Genomic DNA, 14,392 nt, shown 5'->3' on the forward strand with positions numbered 1-14,392 from the left:
TCTTGAAAAGATGGTCTTAATGGAACCACCACTAGGAAAAACCACCACCACCTTATGCACATTTGATTTTTTTTTAACCTCATGTTAAGAAACAATGAGTCCAGGTGAATAACAATAGTCAATTGCAAACAAAGAACAATGAACTGTGAAGAGTTACAAAGGGATCTCGCAAAACTGGGTAACAAAATGGCAGATGAAATTCAGTGTTGATAAATGCAGAGTAATGCACATTGGAAAGCATAATCCCAGGTACACATGCAAAATGATGGGGTCTAAATTAGCTGTTACCACTGGAAAGAGATTGTGGAGCCATTGTGGATAGTTCTCTGAAAACATCCACTCAGTGAGCAGCCGCAGTCAAAAAATCTAACAAGGTTAGGAACGAATAGGAAAGGGATAGATAATAAGACAATAAATATCATAATGCCATTATATAAATCCATACTATGCCCACACCTTGAATACCGCATGCAGTTCTGGTTACTCCATCTCAAAAAAGGTATATTAGAAATGGAAAAGGTACAGAGAAGGGTGGCAAAAATGATTAGGGGTATGGAACAGCTTCCATATGAGGAGAGATTAAAAAGACTCGGACTGTTCAGCTTGGAAAAGAGACAACTAAGGGGGGCTATGATAGAGGTCTATAAAATAATGAATGATGTGAAGAAAGTGAGTAAGGAAGTCTCATTTACCCCTTCACATAACTCAAGAGCCAGAAGTCACCTAATGAAATGAACAGGCAGCAGGTTTAAGACAAACAAAGAAGTACTTCTTCACACCATACACAGTCACCCGTGCAACTCATTTCCAGGGTATGTGTGAGAGCCAAAAGTAGAACTGGGTTCAAAAAAGAATTAGCTAAGTTCATGGAGGACAGGTCCATCAGTGGCTATTAGCCAAGGTGGTCAGGGATGCAACCCCATGCTCTGGGTGTTCCTAAACCTCTAACTGTCAGAAGCTGGGATTGTATTACAGGGATGGATCACTCAATAATTGCCCTGTTCTGTTTATTCTTTGAAGCATGTGGCATTGGCCACTGTCAGAAGACAGGATAATCGGCTAGATGGTTCACTGGTCTGACCCAGTATGGCATTCTGGATATTCTTATCCTGGCCTTATTTAATGTTTGCTTTGATTACATCAGAAAAAAACCACCCATGAATGGATTTATTGAAGACACTGAACTCTCTTTAAAATTTTGCCTTGACTTGCATTTCACGATAACGTTACAGCCATTAATCTTACAACATCAAAGCGGTGAGATAATAGATGTGCTGGATTTTGTCTAATCTGTCTTCAAAGGAATAAAGTATAATGGCATTGACAGGGAAATTCTCTGGAAAACTTGCACAGCAGTCTCATCTATGAACTGGTCAAAACACTGATACTCAAGACTGCATTAGTTACTGATTACAAACTGCCTTGTGCACAGTGGGCCCAATTCTGCTCTGGTTGAAGTTGATGGGAGTTTTACTATTGACTCCACTGTGAACAGGATTAGGCAAAGAAGTATTGGAGTAATTTCCTGCGTAATCTGCACTGTCAAAACATTGAGGAAATGCAATTAGTCAGAGTCCATCATGAATGAATCTCTCTTTATGATGAGAGTGAACCAGTGTATGGAGCTCAGGAGTTGTTGGACAGGGCAGTCTCTCTGGTGCCCATCACCCTCGTATCTGACCTTTTTCTTTACCAGGAGATTCCACAACACTGAGATCTGACTCATGCTAACAACTTCTACATGTTCTGTTTGTTAAAACCAGATCTTCATGGCTCTGATTTAAGGCAAGTGAGGCTCTAGGGAGACACATTACCTCAGAGGTATTGAGGTTGTGAATAAGATTTAATAGAACTGATCTGGAGGCTCTTGGAGGGTCATTTGGAAGCAACAAGGGAAAGCTTTGATGAATAAAAGACAAAATTGGTAATAGATCTACCCCGGCCTCCACCATGGTAGGCTTTTAAATCGCTCGGGTGGGCTGCAGGTCTCCTAGGTGCCCATGGAGTGGTACCGGGGGCGGCAAAGGCAGCTAGGTGGGCATGTGAAAGCCCTGGCCATGCCGGAAGAGCGCCCATTGACTGTTCTGCCCTGGGGCCCGGAATTGCTGTCGGCAGGCCTGTGTTTGACAGCCAAAGGAGTGCAAAAAGGGAAAGGTCCCTTCAGTGACTGAGTGTATTGGAGGGAGTACGTTATGCCTCTGCAAAACATAATGCCTTCTAAGAAGAGCCAACTGAACAGTGGCACTGTTGGACCTTTGGAAAGGCACAGTCAGTGTTCCCTCAGTGCATCCCTGCAGGAGCTTAGAAGTGTGCAGCAGTGGGGCTGGGTTCTCTGGAGTGCTGCAGTCAGCCCTGGCTAATCTGCCCTTGTGCTTGTGCCCTCATGTGCTATGTAGCCAGACGGTGGCAGCTTTCTGCCTGGGTGCACAGGGGAGATGGGTCTCCGGTCTGGCTACCCAGACCCAGGGGTAGCAGTGGGGAGGGGAGAGCTGCCTTGGTGGGGCTGCTATGTTTCTTAGCCACATGGACATAGAGCAGGGAATGGGTAGAGTCTTGTGTAGTGATAATAGGATTTTAAATATGGGGTCAGGATCTATTCAATGTATGTACCTTGACCTGTAGTAGGTTGTTTTCCAACACTGACGTTTTGAGCAAGGAACCAGTCTAATTGCTTTTATGGTTTTATTAAAAGAATAAGCAATCAAATAAAACTAATTTACTTCCAGTTTCCTTAAACTAACCAAATATAACCTGAGGGGCAGAGATGCCGCCTCTGGATACACTCTGGTGCTTTTTTGATTTCCCTTGGCAGTGGAGTTCTCCCTACAGTCTGGGCATGTAGACTGTTACCTCTCTGTGTTGCTGTTCTGCTCGATTTTGAGTGGTCCTGTTACCAATAAAGCGTTCCCCACACTCTATGTATGCAGGTAGGCTGTCTCCTCTTTGGATTCCCAAAAATTTTTAAATAAATTTTTCCTCACATTCATTGTGAAAATCACCTCTGTGTACAAGGCCCATACAAGCCTATGCATCATGTGAGTCCTACCTAAATTGTGGGACTTAAGTGATTACGGATCCCCTGCCTAGGGGATGGCATCCCTTTGCATGGATTCTTTGTTGTATTGAACTTCATTCATAGTAAAGCTTGCCTCACATTCAGGGCATGTCAATGGTTTGCTCCTGGGTGTGGATTCTTGGCTGTGCTTTGAGATATTCCCTATGCACAAAGCTCTCCCCACATCCCATGCAGGTAAATGGTTTCACCCTGATATAGAGTCTCTGTATTTTGACATATATCTTGGATTAACAGCTTTTCCTACAGTCATGGCATACAAATGGTGGCTTTCCTATACGATCTATATTGCGTTCTTCAGTGGCAGTGAAACTTTCCACCTACTGGGTTTCCTGCTGCATGGGGGTCTCTGGTACATCCAGTGAGTTCCTTTGGCAATAAAGCTCTTCCCACATGGACTGCATCTGAATGGGTTCTTTCCTGGACAGAGTCTCAGGCTGGGTCTACACTACCCGCCTGAATCGGTGGGTAGAAATCGACCTCTCGGGGAATCGACGCTCTTACTCCACCAGCGGAGGTGGGAGTAAGCGCCGTCAACAGGAAGCCGCAGAGGTCAATTTTGCTGCCGTCCCTACAGCGGGGTAAGTCGGCTGCGATACATCGAATTCAGCTACGCTATTCACGTAGCTGAATTTGCGTATCTTAAATCGACCCCCCCCCCCCCATAGTGTAGATGTAGCCTCAGATGTGTTTGGAAATTTCCCTTCTGAATGAAACTTTTCTCATACTTGTTCTTTGGGCCAGATCCTGAGCTGGTAGGAAATGGCCTAACACTACTGCAGTCAGTGGAGCCACGCTGATTTACAGCTGCTGAGGATATCTGGCCGTATTTCTCTTGTGAATTCTGGGTTAATGCATGGAGTCCAGGGGAGACATTGCTGAGAGTGCTGTCTATCATTTTCCATTGGGAAAGAGATTGCATCCTTTTCTTTCAGACTCAGACCTCACCATGATTATCGGTGTGTGCTGCCTCAATGATGAATTATTTCAATATGCTATAAATAGGGCTACACCTTAAAACCATTTGCAAATTACAGGTAGTGCAGCAGGTGGCTTGCCAGCTTATTCAATAGTGGTTCCCTCTGGGGCTGCACATGATGTTCAAGGCCCTGTGTTCGTCAAAGGAAGAAGGAGCTAAATTCTCCATAGGTGTTGTCCTTTCATTATATTTTCAGTTTCACTTGGATTCCAAGCTCCTACGAGCAGGGATCTTGGGTGCCATTGTGTTCTTAGTTACACTAGTCTTACTCCCATTGACAACACCTGAGTTACACTGATGTGGATGTGGAGTAACTAAGATCAGAATCTGACCCCTGGTGTGTTCAATAATGGTAGTGAATCTCCTCAGAATGATTGTATTAGACATTCTGTGTCAGGATCCCTCCCCCGAATATTCAATCTCCTGTTATCTGTATCGGGCCAGGCATTTCTTGTCTATTAATATATCTAGATTGAGACATCCATACAAATCAGTTATAATCCTTCTAGTATGATGGGGATTTTGTCTTTGGCTTCTTCATTTCTCTGCCTGAGCACAAGTCTAGGTTAATACCTTGTAAAGGTTGGCCCATTTTCTGTGAGTGCAGTCATGTGCACTGCATACCACGATAGATGCTAGCCGTATAGCCTTACGGCAACAAAAAGATTGAAAAGATTCCAAGTAATTTCAACTTTTAAGTGAGAGTGAAATATAGTTTGAGTACAGGATGTGGAGACGGAAAAGTCTACTTTGCCCTAGTCACTAGTACCAAGAGTTTTGATCTTGGGTGCTTAAAATTAAGCACATACGTCCATATTTAGGACACTTTTGTGTAGGTGCCTGGATTTTAGAAGCTTAGAGCACCTGGATCAGGACTATAACCCCTTTACACAGGGACTGTCTCTCACAATGTGCTGGTACAGCATCTAGCATATACAACAGGCACTGATCTCAGTCAGGACCTCTGGACACAAATGTAATAATAAAGATAAGTAATAACATATGTTCTAATAAGTAATATTAAACACAATGATTCAATCTCACTGATAAAGGCAAAGTCATTTTTCCCTGGAGCAACTTCACAAACTTGGTTTGCATAAGGTAGGGATTTGGCCCAGCTGTTTAATATTGTTTGCTGCAACTTAATAGAAATAACCATTATAGTATCTCCTTCACTAAGGGTACATCTTCGCTACCTGCCATATCGGCGGGTAGCAATCGATTTATCCGGGATCGATATATCGCGTCTCATTAAGACGCGATATATCGATCCCCAAACGCGCTCACCGTCGACTCCGGAACTCCACCAGAGCGAGCGGGGGTAGCGCAGTCGACAGGGGAGCCGCGGCCGTCGATCCTGCGCCGTCTGGACCCAGGTAATTCGCGTAGCTGAAGTTGCGTATCTTGGATCGATCTCCCCCCCCAGTGTAGACCAGCCCTCAGAAATGTGGACCTCTTTATTTAATGTCCTTTTCGTTAGTACACACCACATTATCTGAATGCTTGGCAGTTATAAGAGCTGAATTGGCCTATGTTTTTCTCAAAGGTCTGTTCGCTCATGCTAAGCTACATGCTACAATACCTGGCAATAGTACAACTTGGCATTTGGCATGAGCAGATAGGAAACGTGTCAAAATCAAGATACATTTGTTCTATGTCACGGTACAAGCTGGGGAGATATCTTCACAGACCAGTACCTGGAATGCTAGTAGATAAGGAAAGGTACAGAACAATAAATTAAGGTACTGGGATGAACTGATGGTTTGGATTTTAGCGGTGCGTAAAAAGTTTTATAATGTGTACAATCATCCTATAAGTACTCTTAGCTGCAATGTGTAACTCTGAGAGCACATCTTCTGTGTAAGGTGAATTTTTAACAATGCTGCATGAGATAGTTTCCCACAATACCAGTTTGTGGGAAACTATTGACCCTTTCTTCCTCTACTCTACTAGTGTTGACTTTTAGCAATAAACCTGACTGATATTGGCTATTTTGGACTCTTAAATATATTTCATACTGAGCCAAAGTGTGGTCAAGCAATTGACTGTACAACTTAACAATTTCAAGGAGGGAAAAAATCATGACAAAGAGAAAGATGCAGCATCTCACTGTCTGTTCTATATGCCTTTGGTTAAAAGATGCAGGGCTTTTTCTGTACATTGAAGAGTAAGTCCTGTCAAAAACCACTGCCCATGCTGTACAAGCTCCATCCTGGCACCTCTCACCAGCACTAAATTCACTCAAAAAGTGGTGAGGGATCTCAACTGGACCTAGTATTTTCCCTGCATTGCCCATTTACATGCAACGTCTTTTCTAAAAAGTGCAGGGGGTGATTAACTTAAAGGAGAAGATACGCTTCCCAGACATTACAGAGGAAAAATGCAAGATGAACAAGAGGTTTCTGGCACTGGAGGGTCTCCTGTGATTTTTTTCACAGGAAACCTGTTTGAGGGATTGTGAATTGGAAAGAGAATCTCTGGAAATCGCGATAAAACTGACCCGTGGGAGTGTACAGTATGTTTGAGATGTTTCACAGCTATTTTTTTCTAAAAGACCTAGTAATGAAATAGGTCTTGCAGGATCAGAGAATTTTTTCCCCTTTGCCACACCAAATGGTCTTGTCTGGGAGTAGTAGCATGAAGAAGGAGATAAGCAGAGATTGTGCTAAGACTAGTAGAGAGGTGCTGTCAAATGCAGTCATTTAGGTAGAACAATATTGTTTTTCTTCTTCTGGCACAGCGGGCTGGGGAGCGTTGCTTTCTCTAGTGCATTACTTTGCTGACTGTGTTGTTGGAAACAATGCTACCCCACCTGTTCTATGTTGGGCTTAACTGGCACCAGGAGCAGCAACATCTCCCATCAGTGCCTGACATGATGGATGTACTGCATCCAGAGGAACTGACAATGAAAAGTGTGAGATTAGCACAACTGGGGGAGGTGTGACAATGGGAGAGGATTCAAATGTCTGAGGTGACAAATCTGTGGCCATGTAGCTTTTTTCTATGCGAGGGCTTTTAAACTTTACTTTAAATATGCTCCAAGTTTGGATACGTTGAGGAGATTTCTAGACCCAGGAGTTTGGGTGAAGTCAAGTATATTTTGGAAAAGCTTTTGAACCTTCAAAAAATATTTTTTAAGTTTTTAGTTGCTTTGAGAAGAAGTTGGTGCTTTGGTTTTTGACGCTAAAGAAATGTATACCAGAAATTTGTTTTTTATTGTTCCTAATTCGATGTGAAACAGTTCCACAGTTATTGCATCACACATGAACTTAATCTTGATTTCTAATCCAAATTCACCTAAATCCCAGAATCATTCGTAAATTTTCTGTTTTGCCTCCTTACTGATTCATTGTTACACTTTTCAAGTGTGAGTTCTCAGATCCACTGCAGTTCACCTACACTCTGCCTTGCTGCTTTGTTGTTAACTTCAGTTTCATGCCTGGCCCATGGGCAGCCTCGTAGTGAAAGGAGAAATGTCTGTTGAATTGACTGATAGAACACCTGCTGCAAATCCTTCTAAACTCAAATTTAAATTAATCCATTTTAGTATCAGTGGATGAAGTCTTCTACTGGAAAAGTTAAAATTATAAGTTATCACTTTACATTTTTAGGGTATTCCTGGTCCTGCTTTCAGGCTAGGGCAGGGGTGGGCAAACTTTTTGGCCTGAGGGCCACATCTGGGTGGGGAAATTGTATGCAGGGCCATGAATCTAGGGCTGGGGCAGGAGCTTGGGGTGCAGGTGGGAGTGCGGGGTGTGGAAGGGGGTGCAGTGTGCAGGAAGGGATCAGGGCAAGGGGTTAGGGTGCAGGAGGGGGCTTAGGTCTGGGGGTTGGGATGCAGGAGGAGTGTGGGGTGAGGCAGGGGTTGGGGTGCAGGAGGGGGTGTGGAGTGCAGGAGGGGGGCTCAGGGCAGGGGACTGAGGTGCAGGCTCCAGCCCAGCGCCACTTACTGCAAGCGGCTCCAGGGTAGCAGCGGTGTGCAGCGGGGCTAAGGCAGGCTCCCTGCCTGCCCTGGCCCCGCGCTTCTCCTGGAAGTAGCCGGCATATCTAGCAGTGGTTCCTGGGGTGGGGCAGGTGGCTCCACTGCATGCTGCCCTCGCCTGTGGGTACCACCCTGAAGCTCCCATTGGTCACGATTCCCCGTTCCCAGCCAATAGGAGCTGCAGGGGGCAGGGCCTGCAGGCGAGGGCAGCTCACAGAGCCCTCTGCCCCTCCCCCCAGGGCTGCAGGGACATGGTGCTAGCCGCTTCACTTCCAGGAGCGGTGCAGGCAGGGACCCTGCCTTAGCCCCGCTGCGCCACACGGGGGAGGGGCAGAGGGCTCTGTGAGCTGCGCCACAGGGCTGGCAATCCCATGGGATAGATTGAAAGCCCTGACAGGCCAGATCTGGCCCGTGGGCCATAGTTTGCCCTCCCCTGGGCTAGGGGCTCTGTAAGAAAGCATGCAATGTCCGTAAAGAGCCAACCTAGAGTAAGGTAGGGTGAGTTATGCCTCTTTGCATTAGGGAGTTGACAGCTTTCTCTCTGTTTGTGTTTTTGGGTTCTTGTGTGTTTAATGTTCTGGACTTCAAAAAATAAAGAAAGTAGTGTTATGTTGCAACCTTTCAGAGAGATGAAATTTTCTCACTTCTCTGTTTGCATGCTGTGAACATAAAACAAGGAAAGGAAAAATGGTAGAAGCAGGACAAAGCAGGGACACAGGCCTCCTGTGTTTAAATGCATCCTAATCCTCTCCCAATAAGCTTCAAGGCCTGCAGTCTCCAAAATAAATCTTGGTGTCTCTTGAACCCATTTATCTTGATTTACTGCAGTCACCTTCTTAAATAGCCCAAGGTCATAGAACAGAGAGTGTGTTATTTTGAAAACCTTCTCCAGGTGCCAATACGGTGCCTAACTGAAGTGGCCTTTTACTTAAAAAAAAAAAAAAATTAGCTCCTAATTGTGGTGATGTTGAGCATTTTTGAAAATCTGGTCATATACATTTATCACCCTTCTCATGAAGCAGTTCTGTGTGAGTTCTCTATTTACTCTTACTGAGGTATGATTTCCCCCTAATTTTTTGAAAACCTCCTCAGAGTAAAAAGAGTGGGCCTGATCCTCTACTGCAGTCATTTACATGCATGCAACCTGGGTGTAAAACATTACTCTTGCATGCTCAATTTGCACAGGAGTAATGATACACATAATATATTCCACTGTCTCCCAGGGGCCCCCGATCAGGATCAGGGCCCCATTGTGCTAGGCACTTTACAAACATATAGGCAGACAGCTCTAAAATACAACCGCACTAGTAACAAGGCTAAGGGGAATCTGGTGCTATATCTATATCGACTTCACCAATCCCATTCATATTTTTGAAAATGCAAGGTAGGTCAGCTTGAAGTCTGTGCTGTCTTATTTTATTCCTCTCAGCTTCAGAATACAGCAGGTTCACAGTTTCACCCTAGATAAGTCTTAGGCAAACTTAACCAAATCTCTGCTTTTGGACTCAGACTGGATATTTTGTCAGAATAGAGCTGTCCAAATAAGATTTCCATTAGGCTGCAGTTTCACCCGGAAAAGAGACAAGACAGCTTAATTTATTGGTATTTTGCTAGTTTTGCTTCTGGAACTGGACATAAACAAGAGGAACAGATGTCCAATGATGAAATAAACAACCAAGAAAAAGGGTTTTTTTGGTTTTGAGAAAAAGAAAATCTAAGATGGGTTTGGTTCTTAGTTTATTTCAGCTGGTGTGTCTTATCCTGCCAGTTAAAGAAGTCAGAGGTTACAAAAGACTGCTCTCCAGGCCTTCTGTTTTGTTTGATCAGTAGGGTAGGAGGAGATCCATATTTTTCACAGCTGTGCTTCCTTATCCTGCAACATCCATTGCTTTACCATGACCACTTAGGGGAGCAAGAGAGCAAGCTCTGTCTAGTGCTGGAATCATTAGTAAGGCATCAAAATGCAATGCAGACAAAGTCAGAGATTTCTATATATTACCTAGTGTTTACCATACCATCTCTCCACTTAACTCCATTTCTTACAGGGCTAACCAGTCTACCCCGGCAAACCAGCAATGTATATTTTTAAAGAGTCTGAAACGAGGCCGATTTCAGACGTGCTGCAATTTTACACAGGTACATTTCTACTTTCCTGCCAATAGACCATGCAGAATGTTAAAGCTGGCTGGGCTCACTTTGGAAGTGTGTGTGGATTAAATGCTTCCTTCTGTAAGAAAGCCCAATAACTTGGGATTCTGGGAATGGGATTCAACCTCTCCCTCAACCCCATTTTACAACATAGCAGTGCCAGCTACTCCAGTCCATAGGCTGGTATTGCAATCTGTCATTCCACACCCCCTACAAATGTTAAGTATGAAGATCCACTGGCCCTGTTTTCCCAGCTCTCACCTACCCCTAACCCTCTCTCCAGTTTGGGCCCAGCACAACATCCCTTTCTGCAGTGCCTTGGAGAATGCCTGAAAAGCCCTATGCATAGCCCAGCCTCATGGCTTAATAGGGCAGGGAGAGAAGAGAGCTTTGAGATGAAGTTAGCTATTGCAACTCAAACAATCCCCTGCTATATGCTTTTGTAACCTTTGGGTGGGCTAGAGTTTTTCATTTCCTGTCTCCAGTGCCTTAAGAAAAACCCCAACTCCCCTAGAAACTAGCTGGAGACCCAGAGTTCAGTCTCTAAGTATTTTCAGCAAGGATTACAAGCTTCCCCCCATTCAAGTCCCAAAAGGAACTAAAGAAAAGATTTTATAAAGTTATTTAAATTCATATGATAAACAAATTTAATTTTTATAGCATGACATAGCTATTTTATAATCCACAGACATTACCTTCACATTGATTTGGGCATAAGCTTTTTGTGGGCTAAAACCCACTTCATCAGATGCATGGAGTGAAAAATACAGTCAGCAGTGTGTGATATATCTATCAGCACATGAAAAAGATGTGAGTTGTCTTACTAAGTAGAGGGTCAGTGCTAATGAGGCCAATGCAATCAAGGTGGACATTGCCCATTCTCAATAGTTGACAAGAAGGGGTGAGTATCAGCACAGGGAAAATTACTTTTTGTAGCAACCCTCCACTCCCAGTCTTTATTCAGGCCTAATTTGATGGTGTCTAGTTTGCAAGTCAATTCCAGTTCTGTAATTTCTTGTTGATGTTTGTTTTTGAAGTTTTTTGGTTGAAGAATTGCCACTTTTAAGTCTGTTATTGAGTGTCCAGGGAAACTAAAGTGTTCTGCTGGTTTTTGAAGGTTACAATTCTTGAGGTCTGATTTGTGTCCATTTATTCTTTTGCATAGAGACGATCCGGTTTGGCCAATGTACCTGGCAGAGGTGCATTTGCTGGCACATATCACATTGGTAGATGTGCAGGTGAACGAACCCCTGATGGTGTGGCTAGGTCCTATGATGGTGACCCTTGAATAGATATGCAGATAGAGTTGGCAACAGGGTTTGTTGCAGGGATTGGTTCCTGGGTTGGTGTTTTTGTTGTGTGTAGGTGCTGTCGAGTATGTGCTTCAGGTTGGGGGCTGTCTGTAAGAAGGTAAGCATCAAGGTTAAGAATAAAACTAGAGGGAAATAAGGGTCAAACTTACACAAGAGTAATAGGTGTATCACATCACAGGGCAGCTAACTGCTGTGCAAGTAATGGAGTTTTGGTTTGTGGCAATTATGAAAAAAATAAAGTTGTTTGGGGTTAAATTGACAGCTTAAAAAAAAACTACTCCCACATGAAATATTTCATTCTCATTATTTAAATTTAATAGATGGGAAGGAAATGTCAAAAATGAAAAGCCATTTCACAATGTCTTAAAGTATCAAAATGAAATGTTTTGACTTTCAGAATTACATGCACAATTCATCAAAACAGAAAATTTTAGTGCTGTGGAATTTCCATTTTTTGGAAGAAAAAAGTTGAATTGCATCCAGCTCTACTTGCTCCCTCCAGATCAGCTCTCCTTTCTTTAGGTAGCTAGATGTGAAAACTTTGTCCAAGGGGCATTAGGTGACAGGGTAGGGCAAAGGGAAGTAGATTTAGCTTAAGAGCTAACTTGGACAATTTGACTATTAATTAGGGCACAGGTGCTAAGCTACAAGAATTGTTCTCCCCATCAGTTAAACATTACCCTCCTAAAACAGCAGCATTAATACATCTGTGCTGTAACAAGACACCTTCTTTGAATCACTAACTGATAGTGGAACATAATATAGTCCAGTATGGATGGATGTTGGGGAGAAGAGATGCTCTTGGCACAGATATACTAAGTTGGTATACAAACTTATGAAGTAGTTATACAAAGGCAAATGGACATTATATATGTACAACTCCCCGCCACCCCAAGCCTTATGGCTTTGCAGAGATGCCAGAAGCATTCAAACTAATGCATCACACCACTACCTAACCTGTTTTGCAAGCCATTTCATAAGCTAAGGTGAAAGGGTGCTGTGCAGTGATCATGTATGGAGATTCATCTGCAGGAGGAAGGCAATATAGCGTGAAAGAAGGGAAAATATTCTTGGTACCCAAGCTATAATGTCACTGAAAAATGAGTTCAAGGGAAACTGACAGTAGCAGCCTTTACATTCTGTGGATGTTCTGAGTGGTCAGACTGCCACATCTGAAATGACATGCATTTCCTATTAAACAGGAAACAGCTGATACCATTCTAGGTACAGAATATAAGTAACTAACTAGTGTTTAGTTACTAAAGCATTTGTAAGTTAGCATAGTAGTAGTGGCAACTGCTGTATGTTGAGGATACAGGGATAGATTCAGGAAGTCAATCTGTAAAGTACATGCTGAAGTGATCTTTCTTAACTGGCCTCCAACTAAAAGGATGTTAAGAGGATAGAGACTTAAGTAATGATTGAACTTGAAAGAATTGCACCTGTATAGAAAAATTCAATGGCAATAGTAATATATTTGCTAACCTTTCCACTGAAGAGAATCCTTATGCATGAGGTGTTCTGACAATTGTAGATTTTTTTTAACATTACATCTAACTTTTTGGAGCACAGTTTTACAAAGCCACCAAAAAAAAAAAAAAAAAAAAAAAAAAAAAGAGTGAGGAATTCAAGTGTAACCTCTCTGCCAGGTGCAGGCAGCAGCAACCAGGGCTAGGTTCAATATCTAGGCGCTCCTCTCCAGCAATACAACGCAGAACTGACTCAAGGCCCCACCCAGTAACCTGGGAAAATTACATACCACTCCTGGGTGCCTCTAGAGGCAATGCTTCCCCACTTGCAAGCACAGTGTCTGAGTATAGAAAACAAACATTTTAATAAAAAGGAGGGAAGTAACTGTTAATTTGAAAACACTGCAAACAGGGTTCATAAACAAACCATGACCAAAAGTCCCTTTCCCTCTTCTCCCCCCCCCCCCCGGGAAGTTGGGCAGTGTCCTTTTCCCCTCAGGTTCTTAAGTCCAGCAACCAAAAGTCCCTTTCACATGCCTGACCCCTTACTGCACCCCACTCAGTTGTTGTCCTTGGTCAGTGCAGGCCCAGAGGTGGGTGGGGGTGAGAGAGATAAGGAGGCTCCTTACATGCTCTGCTACTTGAGTGCTTGGTTGCTGCCCCTGTGTACGGTTCTGCTCTGGTCCTCTACCAGCTGCCCCCCTAGCTGCTCATCACACATCTCTGCAAGCCACCCTGCTGGCCACTTGCTCACCAGCCAGCTATCAGTCACCTGACTCTCTCTGCTGTGACCTCTGCACATCAGTTTTAGTAATTTCCAGTTAGTTAAGAGGCTGGGAAGTAACACAGCCCCACCTCAAGTGATTTCACCTCTGATTTTTAGTTCTAAGCAGGCAAGGCAAAAAACAGTCCTACCACAACTGGTTTCAGTTGCCGATTAAGCAATTAGAGCAGATATTCCTAATGAAGCCTATTTAGCTCTATTCTTTGAATAGTTATGAGGAACAGGGTAAACCAGTCTGAACCTTCACCAAGAGTCTTCCATAAGCTCCTAGCTGGGCTCTGTCCCCACCCCTCTTACTTTCACCAGGCTTGGTCATTCAGGCCCCTCTTAATGAGGTTCTTTCAACTGAGGGTGACCCTTTATTTGGGACAGGTTAAGCAGTCATGCTTTCCTGTATTTCTACAACAATTAGAACTTTAACTATTGCACTATCCTGCATTTAGTATCAAGGCGATTTGTAACTCAACACCAGCTAGAGTTGATCACTGACAACAGTCTGTTTGCTCCTGCTCTGCTATTTACAAACACACCCAAAGTCTCTCCTCCCAGCTAGCTATAAGTATTCATTCAGACCCTGGTTTCCTTATACCAGATATAGATTAGACTTTAAATATGCCAACACTACCTTTTGCTTGATGTGAACT

This window comes from Chrysemys picta, chromosome 6 (genome assembly GCF_011386835.1).
Source record: "Chrysemys picta bellii isolate R12L10 chromosome 6, ASM1138683v2, whole genome shotgun sequence".
NCBI classification, from domain to species: domain Eukaryota; kingdom Metazoa; phylum Chordata; order Testudines; family Emydidae; genus Chrysemys; species Chrysemys picta.